Source organism: Aquarana catesbeiana, linkage group LG01 (assembly GCF_042186555.1).
Source record: "Aquarana catesbeiana isolate 2022-GZ linkage group LG01, ASM4218655v1, whole genome shotgun sequence".
Classification (NCBI taxonomy): Eukaryota; Metazoa; Chordata; class Amphibia; order Anura; family Ranidae; genus Aquarana; species Aquarana catesbeiana.
Window position 1 is genome coordinate 353,588,213 of NC_133324.1, and position 18,479 is coordinate 353,606,691.

An 18,479-nucleotide genomic window follows, 5' to 3' on the forward strand; every position below is an offset into this window, starting at 1 on the left:
CATGTGGTTACTTTCCTGTCTTTTCACTGGATGTTAGAGATCATAGCAGAAGTTCAGTGTTAGAAATACACAGGAGAAAATGAATATTGACAAGGGGAGTGTAGAGGTGGGCGGGGAGTCTACTGACATCACGACTCCACCCACCGAGCTCCAGACAACAGACCCACCCACAGAATATGCAGTTTTTCAGGTCTCATAACAGACAGAGGGGAGACATTTGACAGGTAAAGATACATGCAGGAGGCATGTATATCCTTATAGATAACCCCTATGGCAGTAGTTTAGAAAGGATGACATTGGGTTTACATCCACTTTAAGCTTTGAGAGAAAAATATTTTGCGCTCTCCAGTTTTAGTAAATTAACTCCACTTTGTGTTACATCCATGACAGAGATGATGGCATGGTTTTCCAAATCTGATGGTTGGTTAAAGTGGAAGTAAACACAAAAGATTTGTTTTTTTCTTGTATTTGGAACTGAGTGGTCCTTGGCAAGCAGCCCCCCCCACAGCTTATAATGTTTCTAAATTTTAAAAGATGATGGAAAATTCCCACAAAAAGGATGGGCAGCCATTTTAGTTTTAGCAGAACAACAAACAGCCAGACAATAGATAAGGGAAGAAAGCCAATTATGTAAGCAAGCAATATTTTTATACTTGTTGCTATAGTTATAGTTATTAATACTTGCTCTTTGTTATCTGGCACCTGAACCTTATGTTTTAGCTTTTGTAAGCTCAATAAAAACTTTTCTACCTTCTTCTAATCTAATCTATTAAAACCTGAGCAGAGCGGGTGCTACAGCCTACTGCGTATTTAAGATTTGAAAGTTTGTGTTTACATACAGTATAGTTTAAGCACAGAGAACTCTACAGGACACTACAGGCTCCATATAGTGGCATGTATTTTATGAATAGGCCTTCAATGTAGGCCAAGGTACTGTATGAAGTAACCTTACAAAATATTAAGGGGAAGCAAATGACAATATTCAGTTTCTTTAAAAAATGCACACCCTAGACCATGTTTCAAACACAAGGCCTGCGGGCCGAATCCGGCCCTCCAGGCCATTTCACGTGGCCCTGGCACCCAGGGGGAGGAGTGGAAGTGACATGTTAACAGCCTGTGAAAGACAGCTGATTCCTGCACCCTGAACTCTGCACTCTGTACGCAGAGAACCCCCGACCTCTGCACTCTGTACGCAGAGAACCCCCTGACCTCCGCACTCTGTACGCAGAGAACCCCCTGACCTCCGCACTCTGTACGCAGAGAACCCCCGACCTCCGCACTCTGTACGCAGAGAACCCCCGACCTCTGCACTCTGTACGCAGAGAACCCCCGACCTCTGCACTCTGTACGCAGAGAACCCCCGACCTCTGCACTCTGTACGCAGAGAACCCCCGACCTCCGCACTCTGTACGCAGAGAACCCCCGACCTCTGCACTCTGTACGCAGAGAACCCCCGACCTCTGCACTCTGTACGCAGAGAACCCCTGAACACTGCACTCTGTACGTAGTGAACCCCTGAACACCGCACTCTGTATGTAGCACACCCCTGAATGCCACACATAACGCAATTTGGGTATTTATTGCCCCTTTAAGATCCTCTCACTGCAATTGTGCCACACCCATCATTCAATGTGGTTTGGTGGGGGACGTGGTTGAGTTCCTGCACCTATACTCTGAGAAAAAAAAGCCCTGCATGAATTTATATAATCTCACAGATACAAACGGCCCTTTGAGGACAACCATAATGCTAATGCAGCCCCAAATGAAATTGAGTTTGACACCTCTGCTCTAGACCTTTATTTTTTTCATTTAGAATTTAAAGAGGAGTTCCGCCCAAGTAAAAGAAATGTTAAAGTCCACAGCTACAAATACTTTTAATATATGGACACTTACCTGGTCAAGGAGCCCGCGATGTTGGCACCACAGCCAATTTTCGGATCGCCTACCGGGTGCTGCCTCCGCCATTCGTAGTATGGGAAACTGGTAGTGAAGCCCTTTGGCTTCACAGCTTGTTCCCTACTGCACATGCGCCAAACACTTTCTAACGGGCTCGGCGGTGAAGGAAGGAGGAGGGGGGAACAACCTTCCGAGGGACGATGCCGCAGTCTTCCGGAAGTGGGGAAGGGTACCTGTCAAAAACAGGTACCCTTTCCCCCTGAAAGGTGCCAAATGTGGCACCGGAGGGGGGAGGAAGCAGATAAGTGGAGGTTCCACTTTTGGGTGGAACTCCACTTTAAAGTGAACATGCCATTGCAGGGCTTAGACAAGAGTTGAAATATTCATTCTTAAAACAGCAAGCTCACTTACAAATTTTATAGGACATGTTCTTGGTAGTCAAATGGTTAATAATGTATTAATGATCGTTAAAACTGTGTTAAAAAACTGTGTTAAAGACCCACCACATCCATGCACTATAACTTACTCAGCATATTTGATTATAAAATATTACCTATAATCATAATTTCCCCAATTGATTCTAGATGCACAGTAAGAATGCTTCAGTCCTTGCCAAAGCCCTCTGTTCCTAAAGCTAGCACAATCTTTCATAAGCCCACCAGTTCATTTTCTGGGCAGCCTCATCTGCCCACAGCCGACAACAAACAAAATCTCACACATGCCCCACCTATTGTGAACTTTCAATTCTTGCTGTTGCTAGTGGAAGTTTAGCTGCTGGGAAAGCAAAGTGGGAATATGATTTCACAGCACATTGAAAGAGACGTATGGTATTTGAAAAAAAAAAAAATCTTTATACTCACCTAGGTGGATACAGCACGGGTCCGATGCTGTATCTGTCCCCTGCTGGCTCTGCAGTGAGAACTGAGTGATCAAAGACTGCTGATCGCTCAGTCCCCCCCCCCCCCCCTGCTCTGAACAGAGAGCCGTGACTGTCAGGGGCTGTGGAGGGGGGGCGGCTGGCTCAGGCTCCTGGCAGACTGTAAGAGGCTGAGCCAGGTGCTGGTTCAGGCTTCTGGGTGGATCCTGACCATATAGTCAAGATCTTTCCAGAGCCTGGATCGGCTCTGTGACATCAGCCAACAGCAGGCTTGAGCCCGCTGTTGGCTGAAAACAGGTCACAGGAGTGCAGAATGAACTGCACTCCTGTGATCCATAGAAGTATCGCTATAGAAAATAGTTTTGGCTGTACTTTTCCTTTAAAGTCAATTTCTGGGTTAAAGCAAAAATTCTCCCTTGAAGTGGGGCTGTCTCTGCACTGCATGAGTTAAATGCTCGTTTAGGTCGATGGGATGGGAAAAGCAGTTTTATTTACCTAATCCTCTGCTTTTTTGGGAGATGGTGCTTTCCTATGCTCCAGTGGTGGACTGTTCATCAATGCTCTCATGCCTAATGTAGGGCTATGAGCCCTACATCAGTTTTAATGATGTCAGAGGACCATGGACTGCTGGAGAGCAGGGGAAAAGAGGCCATAGGGAACCAGTTTTGCAATGCAGTGGAGTCTGTGGGAATGGAGGGTAAGCAAAACTGCTTTTTCCGATCCCCTAGATGTAAGGGGGCATTTAACCATCTTTCATATACAGTATCTCACAAAAGTAAGTACACCCCTCATATTTTTGTAAATATTTTATAATATCTTTTCATTTGACAATACTGAAGAAATGACACTTTGCTACAATGTAAAGTAGTGAGTGTACATCTTGTATAACAGTGTAAATTTGCTGTCCCCTCAAAATAACTCAACACACAGCCATTAATGTCTAAACCGCTGGCAACAGAAGTGAGTACACCCCTAAGTGAAAATGTCCAAATCAGGCCCAAAGTGTCAATATTTTGTGTGGCCACCATTTTTTTCCAGCACTGCCTTAACCCTCTTGGGCATGGAGTTCACCAGAGCTTCACAGGTTGCCACTGGAGTCCTCTTTCACTCCTCCATGACGACATCATGGAGCTGGTGGATGTTAGAGACCTTGCGCTCCTCCAACTTCCATTTGAGGATGCCCCACAGATGCTCAATAGGGTTTAGGTCTGGAGACATGTTTGACCAGTCCATCACCTTTACCCTCAGCTTCTTTAGCAAGGTAGTGGTCGTCTTGGAGGTATGTTTGGGGTCATTATGTTGGAATACTGCCCTGTGGTCCGGTCTCCGAAGGGAGGGGCTCATGGTCTGCTTCAGTATGTCACAGTACCTGTTGGCATTCATGGTTCCCTCAATGAACTGGCAGCACTCATGCAGCCCCAGACAATGACACTCCCACCACCATGCTTGACTGTGGGCAAGACACACTTGTCTTTGTACTGCTCTGGATATGACACTGAGCATGTGCACTCAACTTCTTTGGTTGACCATGGCAAGGCCTGTTCTGAGTGGAACCCTTCCTGTTAAACCGCTGTATGGTCTTGGCCACCGTGCTGCAGCTCAGTTTTAGGGTCTTGGCAATCTTCTTATAGCCTAGACCATCTTTATGTAAAGCAACAATTCTTTTTTCAGATCCTCAGAGAGTTCTTTGCCATGAGGTGCCATGTTGAACTTCCAGTGACCAGTATGAGTGAGTGAGAGCGATAATACCAAATTTAACACACCTGCTCCCCAATCACACCTGAGACCTTGTAACATTAACGAATCACATGACATCAGGGAGGGAAATGGTTAATTGGGCCCGATTTGGATATTTTCACTTAGGGGTGTACTCACTTTTGTTGCCAGCGGTTTAGACATTAATGGCTGTGTGTTGAGTTATTTTAAGGGGACAGCAAATTTATAGAGTTATACAAGCTCTACACTCACTACTTTACATTGTAGCAAAGTGTCATTTCTTCAGTGTTGTCACATGAAAAGATATAAAATATTTACAAAAATGTGATGGGTGTACTCACTTTTGTGAGATACTGTATCTTTGTTATAGTATAGTTTTTGATATATTTTATTAATTTTTAAACATTTATCATTATTAGGTCTATATTTTATTCTGAATGCATTTTAGTTATTAAAGTGGCTGTGAAGGCAGAAGTTTTTTTTTTTATCTTAATGCATTCTATTGAGAAATGATGATTAGTATCGATACTCCAAAGTGCCAGGTGATGAAAAATGGATCTCTGGTTAACACATACTGTAGGGGAGGGGGTATATTAGTGTGGTCCATAGGAGGGTAAATGTTCAAATGTATTTTTACCCAATAGATGAAATGGTATGGGTTATTATTCATCTTCCCACATTTGTCTGTGTTTTTTTGCATATTATCTATTCAATGTCACCTGACATGAATTTTAGACTTCCAATAGTATTGGTTATTTGGTTTTAAATATGATCCTGAGGTGGGGATATTGTATTAAATATCAGATTGATGTGGAGATGTCAATATGTTTTTTTCTAGTCCTGATAAAGGGGGCACTCTTTGACCCCTGAAACACATTGGTTACTTTTTGGATTGTCCCCCTGATTTTTATTGATAAAAGTTGTATTTAAACCACTTAGCAGTGGTATGGCACTCCAATTTACATTTTTGTTACATTATACTTTCCCCGGTGTTAGGTCAATTTCACAGAAAGTATTTAACTTAAAGAAAAAGCGGCTTTTTTTTTTTTTTTTTAATTGTGGTTGGAATATGTGTATATATAAATATGATACCAGCTTCTCTGAAAAAAACAAAAAATAATAATATTAATACCAACAATACAAACATATATAGTTTTCTCCATGAAAAGAATATCTAAAACCATGCACATCATTTCGATGACAGAAGATTTGCTGCATTTGATGTGACAAGCACGAGGTGCTCCTTTTTCAAACTTATACAAGGCATTGATAAAGAAAACTGGTAAATGATAATACAGATCCAAAGTACCTTACAGCAGATCAGAGCAGTGTCCTTCAGACAGCACACTTCAACATTACACATCCAGCGTGGTGTATCTTTTCCTGGAATCAATTCCTCTTTCTCTTCCAGAGCCAAACCTTGATATTAGTTCCTCTACTGGGCTCTTTCTAAACCAAGCCTCACTCTGAGTTACTTTGTGGCTCCCTTCCAGAACCAAGCCTCATTCTGAGCTCCTCTGCTTGTCATGTGATTGCAATCCTCTAAATTCTGTTTGGGAGACTTTAAAGTGACCCTGTCACTATAGGGTCGCTTCTATACAATAACATACCTGCTAAAAAAATGTGCGCGTGTGTGTATAATATATATATATATATATATATATATATATATATATATATATATATATATATATATATATATATATATATATATATATATATATATATATATATATATACACACACACACACACACACACACACTTTACTGTTGAGAGTTATCAATAAATGCTTACATTACATTTGACAGTTTTAAAATGGAGCCACCAGAGCATCACTAGATCTTTCTTGCTGCCACTATTCTTTACTTTCTGGCTAGTGGAATACACACTCCCCCGCTGCATGCTGTGGTTTCTCCCGCTGCCTTGTTCACACTACAGGACGTATAAGCTCTTTGGAAGGAACCTCAGTGTACAGAAGGGTAACAGGTATTTGACCCATCCAACTTGTTGAATGTTTGCAGTGACCAATAAAGCGCCAGCATTTCAAGACACGAGCTGCTGGAAAGATAACTATATTGCACTCACGTTTTACATAAAGACAACAGAAAATGTAAAAAGGACATTAACTCCTGGCTTCGCTGCCTGTTTTTCCTTATTCCCTCTTATCTGTATAGCTGGGTTCTTTCTCAAAAGCTTACTCACAATCCTGGTGATGCAGTGATGTTCTCTAGGGATCCCCCTTTTCAGCAAAGCACCCCCAGTCTTGCACCACCATCTTCTTCTGATATCACTAGGAGGTCAGCTGTCTCTTCTGGGTTGTGTAGTGGCCCTGTGATGATGTGAATGTGTGATACGTATGCACACCCCTTGTATACGTGTAATTGTGGGTCCTCGGCTGCTTATTATTAGCCTAGTACAGTGACAGTTTTCTGACAGGATAGCTCAGGTGGGTTCCGACTAGTATTCAAACACACCTGAGATCATATCCCTGTTGTTGACTATAGATTGATTATTCCTATCACAAGAGAAATCGATAGTTTATCAAAGCCATCTCAAGGCTCCCCATACAGGTTACAATCTGACCACACAATCTCTTTACTATCAACCTAAAGCTCACCAAACAAGTTACATTTTGATTGTACAATCGCCTTCTGATATACCAACACTTATGTAGTGCAAGGGCCTGTTTGATTGAATAAACATTGATTTGATAAATTAGGTAGGTCCTCACATTACAGTTTTCGTAGATCTGAAGTTGACTGTATAGAGATTTTATCGTCAGATTGTAATGTGTATGGTGACACTTAGATCTACAAAAATGATGTAATACAAGGATCTACCTAAACAATCCAATTAGGGAAGCCCATGCACTACATATTTTTTTAAGAGCTAAAGGAAATTATACCGATTGTAAAGTGTGTGGTGATCTTAAGGCCTTGTTCACATGGGGCAAACTAGAGCGTACCCCCATGGAAGGCCATTTTTACCCACACAAAGATGCACAGGTGTTCCATACACCCCCATGCAAACAGCCCCACTGACGTCTATTGGTACATAGTGGCTGCATGGACACAGCTGCTGCTGCCGCCAAATTGACAGGTGTTTGGGTGCAGGTACGTGTCCCTGAACTCACACAGTGTGGGTTCAGGGACAGATGTCAAATTGGGACCAGCAGCTGTGTCGGTGCAGCCACTGCGATGCAGTTGACAGGACTGCCTGCAAGGGGGATGTATGGAACATCTGTGCATCTCCATGTGGGTAAACACGGCCCTCCACAGGGGTATGCTTTAGTTCGCCCCAATGTGGATGTGGCTAAGGACATTGCTGCTGTAAGATACTGTGGAATTCAGGCCGGTTTCACACTGGAACCGGCTGCGAGTCGCACAGGAGCGGTGTGTGTCCCTGTTCCCCGTTTCAGGGACGAACCAGGGCCGAATCTATGCCTGAATTCGGCCCTGAAACGGAGCCAAAGACGCACAGCGTTTCTGTGCAGTGCGCTCCGCAGCCGCAATGGAAATATGTGAACCAGCTCCATAGGGAGCTAGTCACATTCTTCTACTATGCGAATTAGATGCGGGGAAACCCACAACCAATTAGCATAGATGTGAACCAAGCCTCAAGTTGTTCTAAAGGCTGAAGGTTTTTATTACCTTATTGCATTCTCTGCATTAGGGTAAAAAACCATACGTATGCAGCCCCCCACCCCCTGCAGCCCGCTCTCAATTCACCGATGTGCATGGGGCAACATACTGCACCCGTACTTCGCTGCCTACTTCCGGGTTCGCACCCCAGACCTGCTGACTGGCTGTGTGCAATCACAGCCCAGAGCTCAGTTGGTAAACAATACAGAGCTCTGTGCAGAGTAAGTGATCTGTCAGTTTCTTATCCCTGCAAAGCAGGGATGAGAAACTGAGATATCTATAGTAAAAATCAGTACACTGTAAACACATTACACATAGTTAGGCAAACTTTTAACCCCTTGATCGCGCCTAGATGTTAACCCCTTCCCAGCCAGTGTAATTAGTATAGTGACAGTGTATAGTATTATCACTGATTATTGTATTAATGTCACTGGTGATGACAGTGGCAGTTAGTCAGTTCCCCTCAGCATCAGTTAGTGTCAGATTGACCACCACACTATCGCAGTCCCAATATAAGTCGCTGATCCCTGCCATTAAAAGTATTTTTAAAAATATGAAAACTCCAGTATATAAACCATAGTTTGTAGATGCTATAAATTTCACACAAACCAATCAATATGAACTTTTTGGGATTTTTTTTATATCAAAAACATAAATGTTGGCCAAAATGAATGAATACATTTTTTTTTTCATTTTTTTATTGGATATGTTTTTCAAAATTGTCGCTTTTTTTGTTTATATCACAAAAAATAAATAAAAATTTAGTGGTGATCAAATACTACCAAAAGAAAGCTCTATTTGTGTGAAAAAAAAATTATATAATTTTCGTATTGGTACAGCGTTGCATGACCGCACAATTGCCAATTAACTGCTTCCCACCCGATGTATGGTGAAATGATGGATGGGTGGGAGCATTCTTGTTCTGGGAGGACATCATGTGATGGAATGCCTTTCTTGGCGCGCAGCGCGGCGATCACAGACAGTGCATTACCGATCACAGTAAAAAGCCTATGACGTAGGTTCTTTCCAATGTGATCAGCTGTGTCCGATCATAGCTGATCACAGTGTAAACAGGAAAATGACGATTATCGACATTTCACTCCCCACGCTGACAGCGCGTGAGGGAGGCTGACAATCAGGGTACTGATAATTAATGTCCTGATTATGAGTACAGCCCCAACAGTGTCCACCAGTGCTGCCAAACAGTGCCTATCAGTAATGCGTTTCAGTGCCCATCAGTAATGCCCATCAGTGCTCACCAGTAATGCCTTTCAGTGCCCATCAGTAATGCCCATCAGTAATGCCTGTCAGTAATGCCTGTCAGTGCTCATCAGTAATACCTTTCAGTGCAAATCAATAATGCCCATCAGTGATGCCTGTCAGTGCCCATCAGTGATGCCTGTCAGTGCCCATCAGTGATGCCTGTCAGTGCCCATCAGTTGCCCATCAGTGATGCCTGTCAGTGCCCATCAGTGATGCCCGTCAGTAATGCCTTTCAGTGCCCATCAGTAATGCCTTTCAGTGCCCATCAGTGATGCCTGTCAGTGCTCCTCAGTGATGCCTGTCAGTGCTCCTCAGTGATGCCTGTCAGTGCTCCTCAGTGATGCCTGTCAGTGCTCCTCAGTGATGCCTGTCAGTGCCCATCAGTTGCCCATCAGTGATGCCTTTCAGTGCCCATCAGTGATGCCTTTCAGTGCCCATCAGTGATGCCTGTCAGTGACCATCAGTGATGCCCATCAGTAATGCCTTTCAGTGTCCATCAGTAATGCCTTCCAGTGCCCGTCAGTAATGCCTTATAGTGCCCATCAGTTGCCCCATCAGTGATGCATTTCAGTGCCCATCGGTAGTGCCCGTCAGTGCTCATCAGTGATGCCTGCCAGTGCCCATCAGTGATGCCTGCCAGTGCCCATCAGTGATGCCTTTCAGTGCCCATCAGTGATGCCTTTCAGTGCTCAACACTGATGCCTGTCAGTGCCCATCAGTGATGCCTGTCAGTGCTCATCAGTGATGCCTTTCAGTGCCCATCAGCAATGCCCATCAGTGATGCCTTTCAGTGCCCATCAGTGATGCCTTTCAGTGCTCAACACTGATGCCTGTCAGTGCTCAACACTGATGCCTGTCAGTGCCCATCAGTGATACCCATCAGTGATGCCTTTCAGTGCCCATGAGTGATGCCTTTCAGTGCTCAACAATGATGCCTGTCAGTGCTCAACAATGATGCCTGTCAGTGCCCATCAGTGATGCCTTTCAGTGCCCATCAGTAATGCCCATCAGTGATACCTTTCAGTGCCCATCAGTGATGCCTGTCAATACCCATCAGTGATGCCTGTCAGTGCTCATCAGTGATGCCTGTCAGTGCCCATCAGTGATGCCTGTCAGTGCTCATCAGTAATGCCTTTCAGTGCCCATCATTTGTGCATCAGTGATGCCTTTCAGTGCCTATCACTGATGCATGTCAGTGCCCGTCAGTGGTGCCTGACAGTGACTCTTCATCAGTGCTGCCTATCCGTGCTGCCTATCAGTACCCATCAGTGCCCATCAGTGCTGCCTATCAGCGCACATCAGTGAAGGAGAAAAATTATTTTTTTATAACATTTTATAACAGAAACTAAGAAAAATGTTTCTTTTCAAAATTTTCGGACTTTTTTCCTTTGTTTAACAAAAAATAAAAACCCAGTAGTGATTAAATACCAACAAAAGAAAGCTTTATCTGTCTCAAAAAAATGATGAAAATGTATTTTTGGTACAGTGTAGCATGACCACACAATTGTCATTCAATGTGTGACAGCGCTGAAAGCTGGCCTGGGCAGGAAGGTGGTAAAACTGCCCGGTAGGCAAGTGGTTAAAGTAGCGCCATGCTTAACAGCAAAAAATAGCCTGGTCATGAAGTGCGTAAAATCTTCTGAAGTTCAAGTGGTTAAAAAAAAAAAAGAACATTTCCACTTTATCATTTAGCAGTTTTCTTCTTCTAGGATTGGATAAAGGGTTTCACTATTGATTGGTGCTACATATGGGTGTTGGCACAGTGTGAGTGAGCCACATAGAAGCATTACAACGCTTTAGATATGGAAGCCTGAGGTGCTGTGACTGTACACGTCTGAAGCCCAGGGTTATACAATGAAGACTATACAGAGAATGTCGGGTGCTGCTGATGACTGCAGTCCTAACAACACAACCATCTTCCCATATAATGAATGAACACTCCAATTACCTGCCTGTGACAGCCAGCTCCTTGTAATGTCCTATCTTGGAAATACAGCTAGACACTCCCACCAATCATCGCTAGAGAACTGCCCTCGTGACCCTCCGCTCAGCCACCAGTAGGAAAGCATGTAGTCTACAGACATGACATCAGGTCCCTGATTGGCTACCACGGATGAATAGGCGGGGACTGTACTGTTCAGGAAACAACGTAACCCTTTGTGTGGTGGATTCCCTTCTCTATTTCCCTCATGCATGTTTAAATGTGCAGTTTTGCCCTAAAAATGACTGACCTCCCCCAAATATTATATTTTCTAAAAGCAGAGGGCTTGTAGAATAAAAAGATGATAGCTTCCAATGTTTATGTTGCACAATTCTTTATCAAACCCATATTTTCAGTATATTTTCAGTACAATTGGTTTTTGTATATGCAATGGAGGAGATTTACTAAAACTGGAGCATTTAGGCCCCTTTCACACAGACGGATAAAATTGTGCTTTTAGCTGCGAATTTTCTAGTTTTCTACTGCAGCTAAAAGCACACAATGCTTTCCTATGGCCCCATTCACACACTGCGTTTAGCTGCGATTTAGTTACATGCGGTTTGGTGCGGATAGAAAAAATAGAATTGACTGCGTCCAGGAGCGATTTAGCGCAGCTATCTGCACATAACTGAAGGTAATCGCAGTGTATTATTTCTCCTGTAGATAGCAACGGCAACAAGGAAAGAAAAGCAACAGGAAACACATCAGAAATGGCAAGAATGTTCTAAACGCAGCTAAACGCAGCCGCATGTAAACGCAGGTAATCTCACTGTACAAATGCAACTGATCGCCGTGCCTGGAGTCTTGAATTTCACAGAACATATTATATGCTTTTAACTGCGGCAGAACAGCCGTCCGTGTGAAAGGTGCCTTAGAATCTGGTGCAACTATGCATGTTAGCCAATCAGCTTCCAGGTTTTATTGTCAAAGCTTAAGACCCCTTTCACATTGGGGTGGTGTGGGAGCGTTAGCGGTAAATCGCTACTAGTTTTAGCATCGCTTTACTGCTGTTATAGCAGCGTTTTTCAGCTGCTAGCAGGGGGTGGGGTTTTAAACCCCGCTAGCGGCCAAGGAAAGGGTTAATATGCCAGTTTTGCGGTGCTTTGACAGCGCTGCCCATTGATTCCAATGGGCAGGGGCGTGAAGGAGCACTGTATTCACCGCTCCTACACCGCCCCAAAGACGCTGCTTGCAGGACTTTTTTTCATGTTCTGCAAGCGCACCGCCCCAGTGTGAAAAGACACATTGAAATGAATGGGAGGTGGTTTTCAGGCGTTATTTAGAGGCTATTTCTAGAGTAGGGATGAGCTGAACACCCCCAGGTTCGGTTCGCACCAGAACCTGCGAGCGGACCGAAAATTTGCACGAACGTTAGAACCCCATTGACGTCTATGGGACTCGAATGTTCAAAATCAAAAGTGCTAATTTTAAAGGCTAATTTGCATGGTATTGTCCTAAAAAGTGTTTGGGGACCCGGGTCCTGCCCCAGGGGACATGTATCAATGCAAAAAAAACTTTTAAAAACGGCCGTTTTTTCGGGAGCAGTGATTTTAATGATGCTTAAAGTAAAAAAAAAAAAAAGTGAAATATTCCTTTAAATATCGTACCTGGGGTGTGTCTATAGTATGCCTGTAAAGTGGCACGTGTTTCCTGTGCTTAGAACAGTCCCTGCACAAAATGTCATTTTTAAAGGAAAAAAAGTCATTTAAAACTGCTTGCAGCTTTAATGTAATGTCGGGTCCCGGCAATATGGATGAAAATCAGTGAGACAAACGACATGGGTACCCCCCAGTCCATTACCAGGCCCTTTGGGTCTTGTATGGATATTAAGGGGAACCCCGCACCCAAATTAAAAAAGGAAACAGCAGTATACAGGCTCTGTACTCTGAACAGCAGTATACAGGCGGTGTAAACAAGACAGGGACTGTAGGTTTGCTGTTAAGTAGAATCTGTTTGTAATTTTGAACTGGTACATTTTTAACGTGTTTAGCTCCAGCCAAAAAATCTATTTTAAGCTTTTTGGAAAACATAGGGAAGGGTTATCACCCCTGTGACATTTGTTTTGCTGTCTGTACTCCTCTTCAGAAGATTTCACCTCACTTTTTGTCCCAATGACAAATGTTTTTTGAAAATTTGGGTTTTTTTGTGAAACAAGGATTGGTGATAAAGCATCAGTGGAAAGGAGAAATTTTTTTCCCATATTAACTCTTACAGGAGAGAATTTCCCTTCCTAGGGGTAGATTTCATCTCACTTCCTGTTGTCTCCTTCCGTTTGCAAGTAGGAGTCGTTTGTAAGTTGGATGTTTGAAAGTAGGGGCCTGCCCTATATACTCTGCAGAAATTGGGGCCTTAGGTGTTGTTGTGGCCACAACACTGTAAGCCATCACAGGGCCCTGCTGTGAAATATTAGATCAAGAATTGTAATTACATGCCCCTGTTGAACAGGGGCAGAAAAATTGGGCCTTTGGTGGTGGTTTTGCTGGTGCCACAACACTGTAAGTCCTCACTCGCTCTTGGTGGGTGCAGAAACGGGCCCTGCTGTGAAATATTAGATCAAGAATTGTAACTATATGCCCCTGTTGAACAGGGGCTGAAAAATTGGGCCTTAGGCACTGGTGCTGGTGCCGCAACACTGCAACCCCTAACAGATACTCTAGTTGGAATGCAGGAATGAGCCCTGCTGCAAAGTATTGCATCAAAAATTGTAATTACACGCCCCTGTTAAACAGGGGCTGAAAAATTGGGACTTAGGCACTGGAGCTGGTGCCACAACACTGCAACCCCTCACAGATACTCTAGTTGGAACGCAGGAACGAGCCCTGCTGCAAAGTATTGCATCAAAAATTGTAATTACACGCCTCTGTTAAACAGGGGCTAAAAAATTGGGCTTAAGGCACTGGTGGCGGCGCCCAGAACCAAAAATGTTCTTACAAGCTATCAGCGTGATCATTGAGGAGGAAGAGGATAATTACTCAGGATAGTCACTCAGCATCAGCATAGGCAGTCTTTGAAGGGATCTGAGTTTTCAAAAAAAATTATTCGGTTACATCAGCATCAGGTGCTTGGTAGCTGGTGGTGATCCAAGACTGATTCATTTTTATGAAGGTCAGTCGATCGAACAAGTCGGTGGACAGACACATCCTGTGATCGGTTACAAAGCCTCCAGCAGCACTGAATGTGCATTCCCAAAGAATGCTAGATGCAGGACAGGCCAGTAGCTCAATTGCATACTGTGCAAGCTCTGGCCAGTGATCCATCCTCAAGACCCAGTAACCCAGAGGATTTTCGGTGGGAAAGGTGTCCAAGTCAGATCTTGCCCCTAGGTATTCCTGCACCACCGCTCCTTCTTTGACTGACCGAAGCCTCAGCAACACGTTGTCCAGAAACAGGAGCTTGTAACCTCCCAGTCTCTGGAAACGCGTTGCACAGACCTTTCTGCAAGGCCTCCCGAAGATGTTTCATCGTCTGCTCCCTCTGCGACGGCAAGATAAGGTCCGCAACCTTACCCTTGTAACGTGCATCAAGGAGGGTTGCCAGCCAGTATTGGTCCTTCTCCTTGATACCATGAATACGAGGATCCTTACGCAGGCTTTGCAGGATCAGGGAGGCCATGCAGCGTAGGTTTGCTGAGTCATTCGGTCCGGAGTCCTCTGGGTCACTAAGGACGACATGGTCCGCAGCCACCTCCTCCCAGCCACATACAAGTCCATGTGTTTCTTGGGACTGATCCCTTAAAGACTGCTGCTGATGCTGAGTGCCAGGCTCCACCTCCATACTGACACAATCCTCCTCCTCCTCCTCCTCCTCTACCTGTGGGATCGGCGGGCACACGGAACACTGTCTGGATAAAGGGGGCCCTGAGAGCTAAGGAAGTCCTCCTCTTCCTGCCTCTGTTCTGCCTCAAGTGCCCTGTCCATTATTCCATGCAGCGTGTGCTCCAACAGGTGGACAAGGGGCACAGTGTCACTGATGCATGCACTGTCACTGCTCACCATCCTCGTGGCCTCCTCAAATGGTGACAGGACAGTGCATGCATCCCTGATCATGGCCCACTGGCATGGGGAAAAAAAAACAAGCTCCCCTGACCCTGTCCTGGTGCCATACTCACACAGGTACTCATTGATGGCCCTCTGCTGCGTATGCAGCTGCTGCAGCATGGATAACGTTGAGTTCCACCTGGTGGGCATGTCACAGATTAGGCAGTTCTTGGGCAGGTTAAACTCCTTTTGGAGGTCTGCCAGCCGAGCACTGGCATTATATGACCTGCGGAAATGCACACAGACTTTCCTGGCCTGCCTCAGGACATCCTGTAAGCCCGGGTACCTGGCCAAGAACCGCTGCACCACCAAGTTAAGGACGTGAGCCAAGCAGGGCACATGGGTCATTTGTCCCTGTCGGAGGGAAGAGAGGAGGTTGGTGCCATTGTCGCAAACCACCATTCCTGCCTTAAGTTGGCGTGGTGTCAACCACCTCTGAACCTGCCCCTGCAGAGCTGACAGAACCTCTGCCCCAGTGTGGCTCCTGTCCCCCAAGCACACCAGCTCAAGCACCACATGGCATCTTTTGGCCTGCATACTTGCGTAGCCCCTTGAACAGCTACGGAGCACCGCTGGTTCCGAGGACAAAGCACAGGAAGAGGCCATGGAGGAAGAAGAAGAGCAGGGGGTGGAGGAGAGAGGTGTGTCACAATCATTAGTAGTGGCATTTTGGAGGCGTGGTGGCGGAACAACCTCCAACACTACTGCACCTTGTCCTGCATCCTTCCCAGCTGCCAGCAGAGTCACCCAATGCGCCGTGAACCTTAGGTAACGTCCCTGTCCATGCCTGCTGGACCATGAGTCAGCGGTAATATGCACCTTACCGCTGTCCAGCGATGCATGAACATTGCCTTCCACATGCCAGTAGAGAGCCGGAATCGCCTTCCGTGAGAAAAAGGGGCGTTTGGGTACCTGCCACTAAGGAACCGCACATTCCACAAACTCACTGAAGGGGGCAGAGTCTACCAACTGAAAAGGCAGCAGTTGAAGTGCTAGCAATTTTGCCAAGCTAGCATTCAACCGCTGGGCATGTGGATGGCTGGGAGCGAACTTCTTTCAGCGGTGCAGCAGCTAGGGCAGGGAAATTTGCCGTGTACAATCTGACGTCAGTGTACCGAAAGCAGATTGCCCACAAGTACTTGGCTGTGACACACCTAATTCTACACCTTCATTCCTCTCAGTGCAAGTCTCAGAGAGGACTGAAGGTATAGTGGGGTTGGAGATCCCAGCTGATGAGGAGCAAGGAGAGGTCCTCTTTGTTCTTTGGTGTGTGTCTTTTAGATACGCTTGCCAACGAACTGCATGGCAGGTCAACATATGTCTGGTCAAGCATGTGGTGCCCAAGCGGGAGATGTTTTGGCCACGCAAGATACGCTTGAGACATATGTTGCAAATAGCAGCGGTGCGATCTGATGCACTCGTCTCAAAAAAGGCCCACAGCGAAGAACTTTTGGAATAACGCACAGAGACAGCAGCGCCCTGCACATGCGGAGCTTTGGGTGTGATGCAGTCAGTGTGCTGCCCTTAGGCTGGCCCCTGGAGGGCATTCTGCCTCGTTGGTGATGTGCCTCCTCCTCTCTCCTATCAGGCACCCACGTTGAGTCAGTGACCTCATCATCCCCTCCCTCCTCATCACTGGAGCAAACCTGGCAGTATGCTGCAGCAGGGGGAGCATGACTGCCAGATTGCTATCCTTCTTGGGCACCCCCTCTGTCCGTGCTCACATTACTGCCTTCATCTATCTCAGTATCATCATCAGAGCCTTCTAAACGCTGAGCATCCTCCTGGAGCATGTACCCAACACTGTGGTCAAACAGTTCGAGGGACTCCTCAGGAGGACATGGTGGGGCTAGGGAAGGAGTCACTGATGCCATTGAGCTGAGAGAAGAGGCCGTGTTGGCAGCTGCTTTGCCAGACAAAGTACCCTGAGCATGGGTGAGAGAGGATGAGGAGGATGAGGACGGCTCAACACGGCCAGCTGCCAAAAAAAAGGCCAAGCGTGTCCCACGGCCACGTGCTGATGAGGATGCACCGTCTCCACGACCAGCACTATTGCCTCTAGACACAGAGCCTGCTTGCCCTCTTTTATTGGCTTGTGACTGTCTGCCTCTCCTTGTTGGCCTTCCAGACATACTAATGGCCTGTAGCTGCACTAAGCTGAGATATATATATATATATATATATATATATATATATATATATATATATATATATATATATATATATATATATATATATATTTATATATATATATACTGATACTGCAGCTAGCAAAATCAACTGCCTGCCTGTAGTATGAGAACACCACCAACCTTCTACAGGTAGCTTTAGCTGAACACTGCAGAGCTCGCAAAAAACTAACTTGTAGCTTATTTAGCTGCCTGCGGTAGTGATAGGATCAGGAAAACACCACCAACCTTCTACAGGTAGCTTTAGCTGAACACTGTGCAGAGCTCGCACTATACTAACTTGTAGTTTTAGCTGAACACTGTGCAGAGCTCGCAAAAAACTAACTTGTAGCTTATTTAGCTGCCTGCGGTAGGATCAGGAAAACACCACCAACCTTCTACAGGTAGCTTTATGTGAACACTGTGCAGGGCTCGCCAAAAAATAGCTTGTAGCTTATTTAGCTGCCTGTGGTAGTGATAGGATCAAGAAAACACCACCAACCTTCTACAGGTAGCTTTAGCTGAACACTGTGCAGAGCTCGCAAAAAACTACCTTGTAGCTTTAGCTGAACACTGGGAGGAGGACGCACTACACTAACTTATAGCTTTAGCTGAACACTGTACAGAGGTCGCACTACACTAACTTGTAGTTTTAGCTGAACACTGTGAGGAGGACGCACTACACTAACTTGTAGCTTTAGCTGAACACTGTGAGGAGGACGCACTACCCTAACTTGTAGCTTTAGCTGAACACTGTGCAGAGGTCACACTAAACTAACTTGTAGCTTTAGCTGAACACTGTGAGGAGGACGCACTACAATAACTTGTAGCTTTAGCTGAACACTGTGCAGAGGTCGCACTACACTAACTTGTAGTTTTAGCTGAATACTGTGAGGAG

At 45.2% G+C, this 18,479-nt stretch overlaps 1 protein-coding gene across 5 annotated transcripts in view; it reads right to left on the reverse strand.

Annotated features, from left to right (window-relative positions):
* The window catches only part of RABGGTA (Rab geranylgeranyltransferase subunit alpha), a 100,269-nt gene extending 88,792 nt beyond the window's left edge, over window positions 1-11,477 (reverse strand). The window contains exon 1 of one of the 5 annotated variants that reach the window (XM_073632813.1): window positions 11,344-11,477. The gene's annotated coding sequence lies outside the window, so the exon portion shown is untranslated. Of the gene's footprint in view, window positions 1-5,798; window positions 5,980-11,343 lie in introns of those variants that run through there. The other 4 variants (XM_073632829.1, XM_073632823.1, XM_073632828.1 and 1 more) reach the window with 4 other exon arrangements.
* Window positions 11,478-18,479: the final 7,002 nt, after the last annotated feature.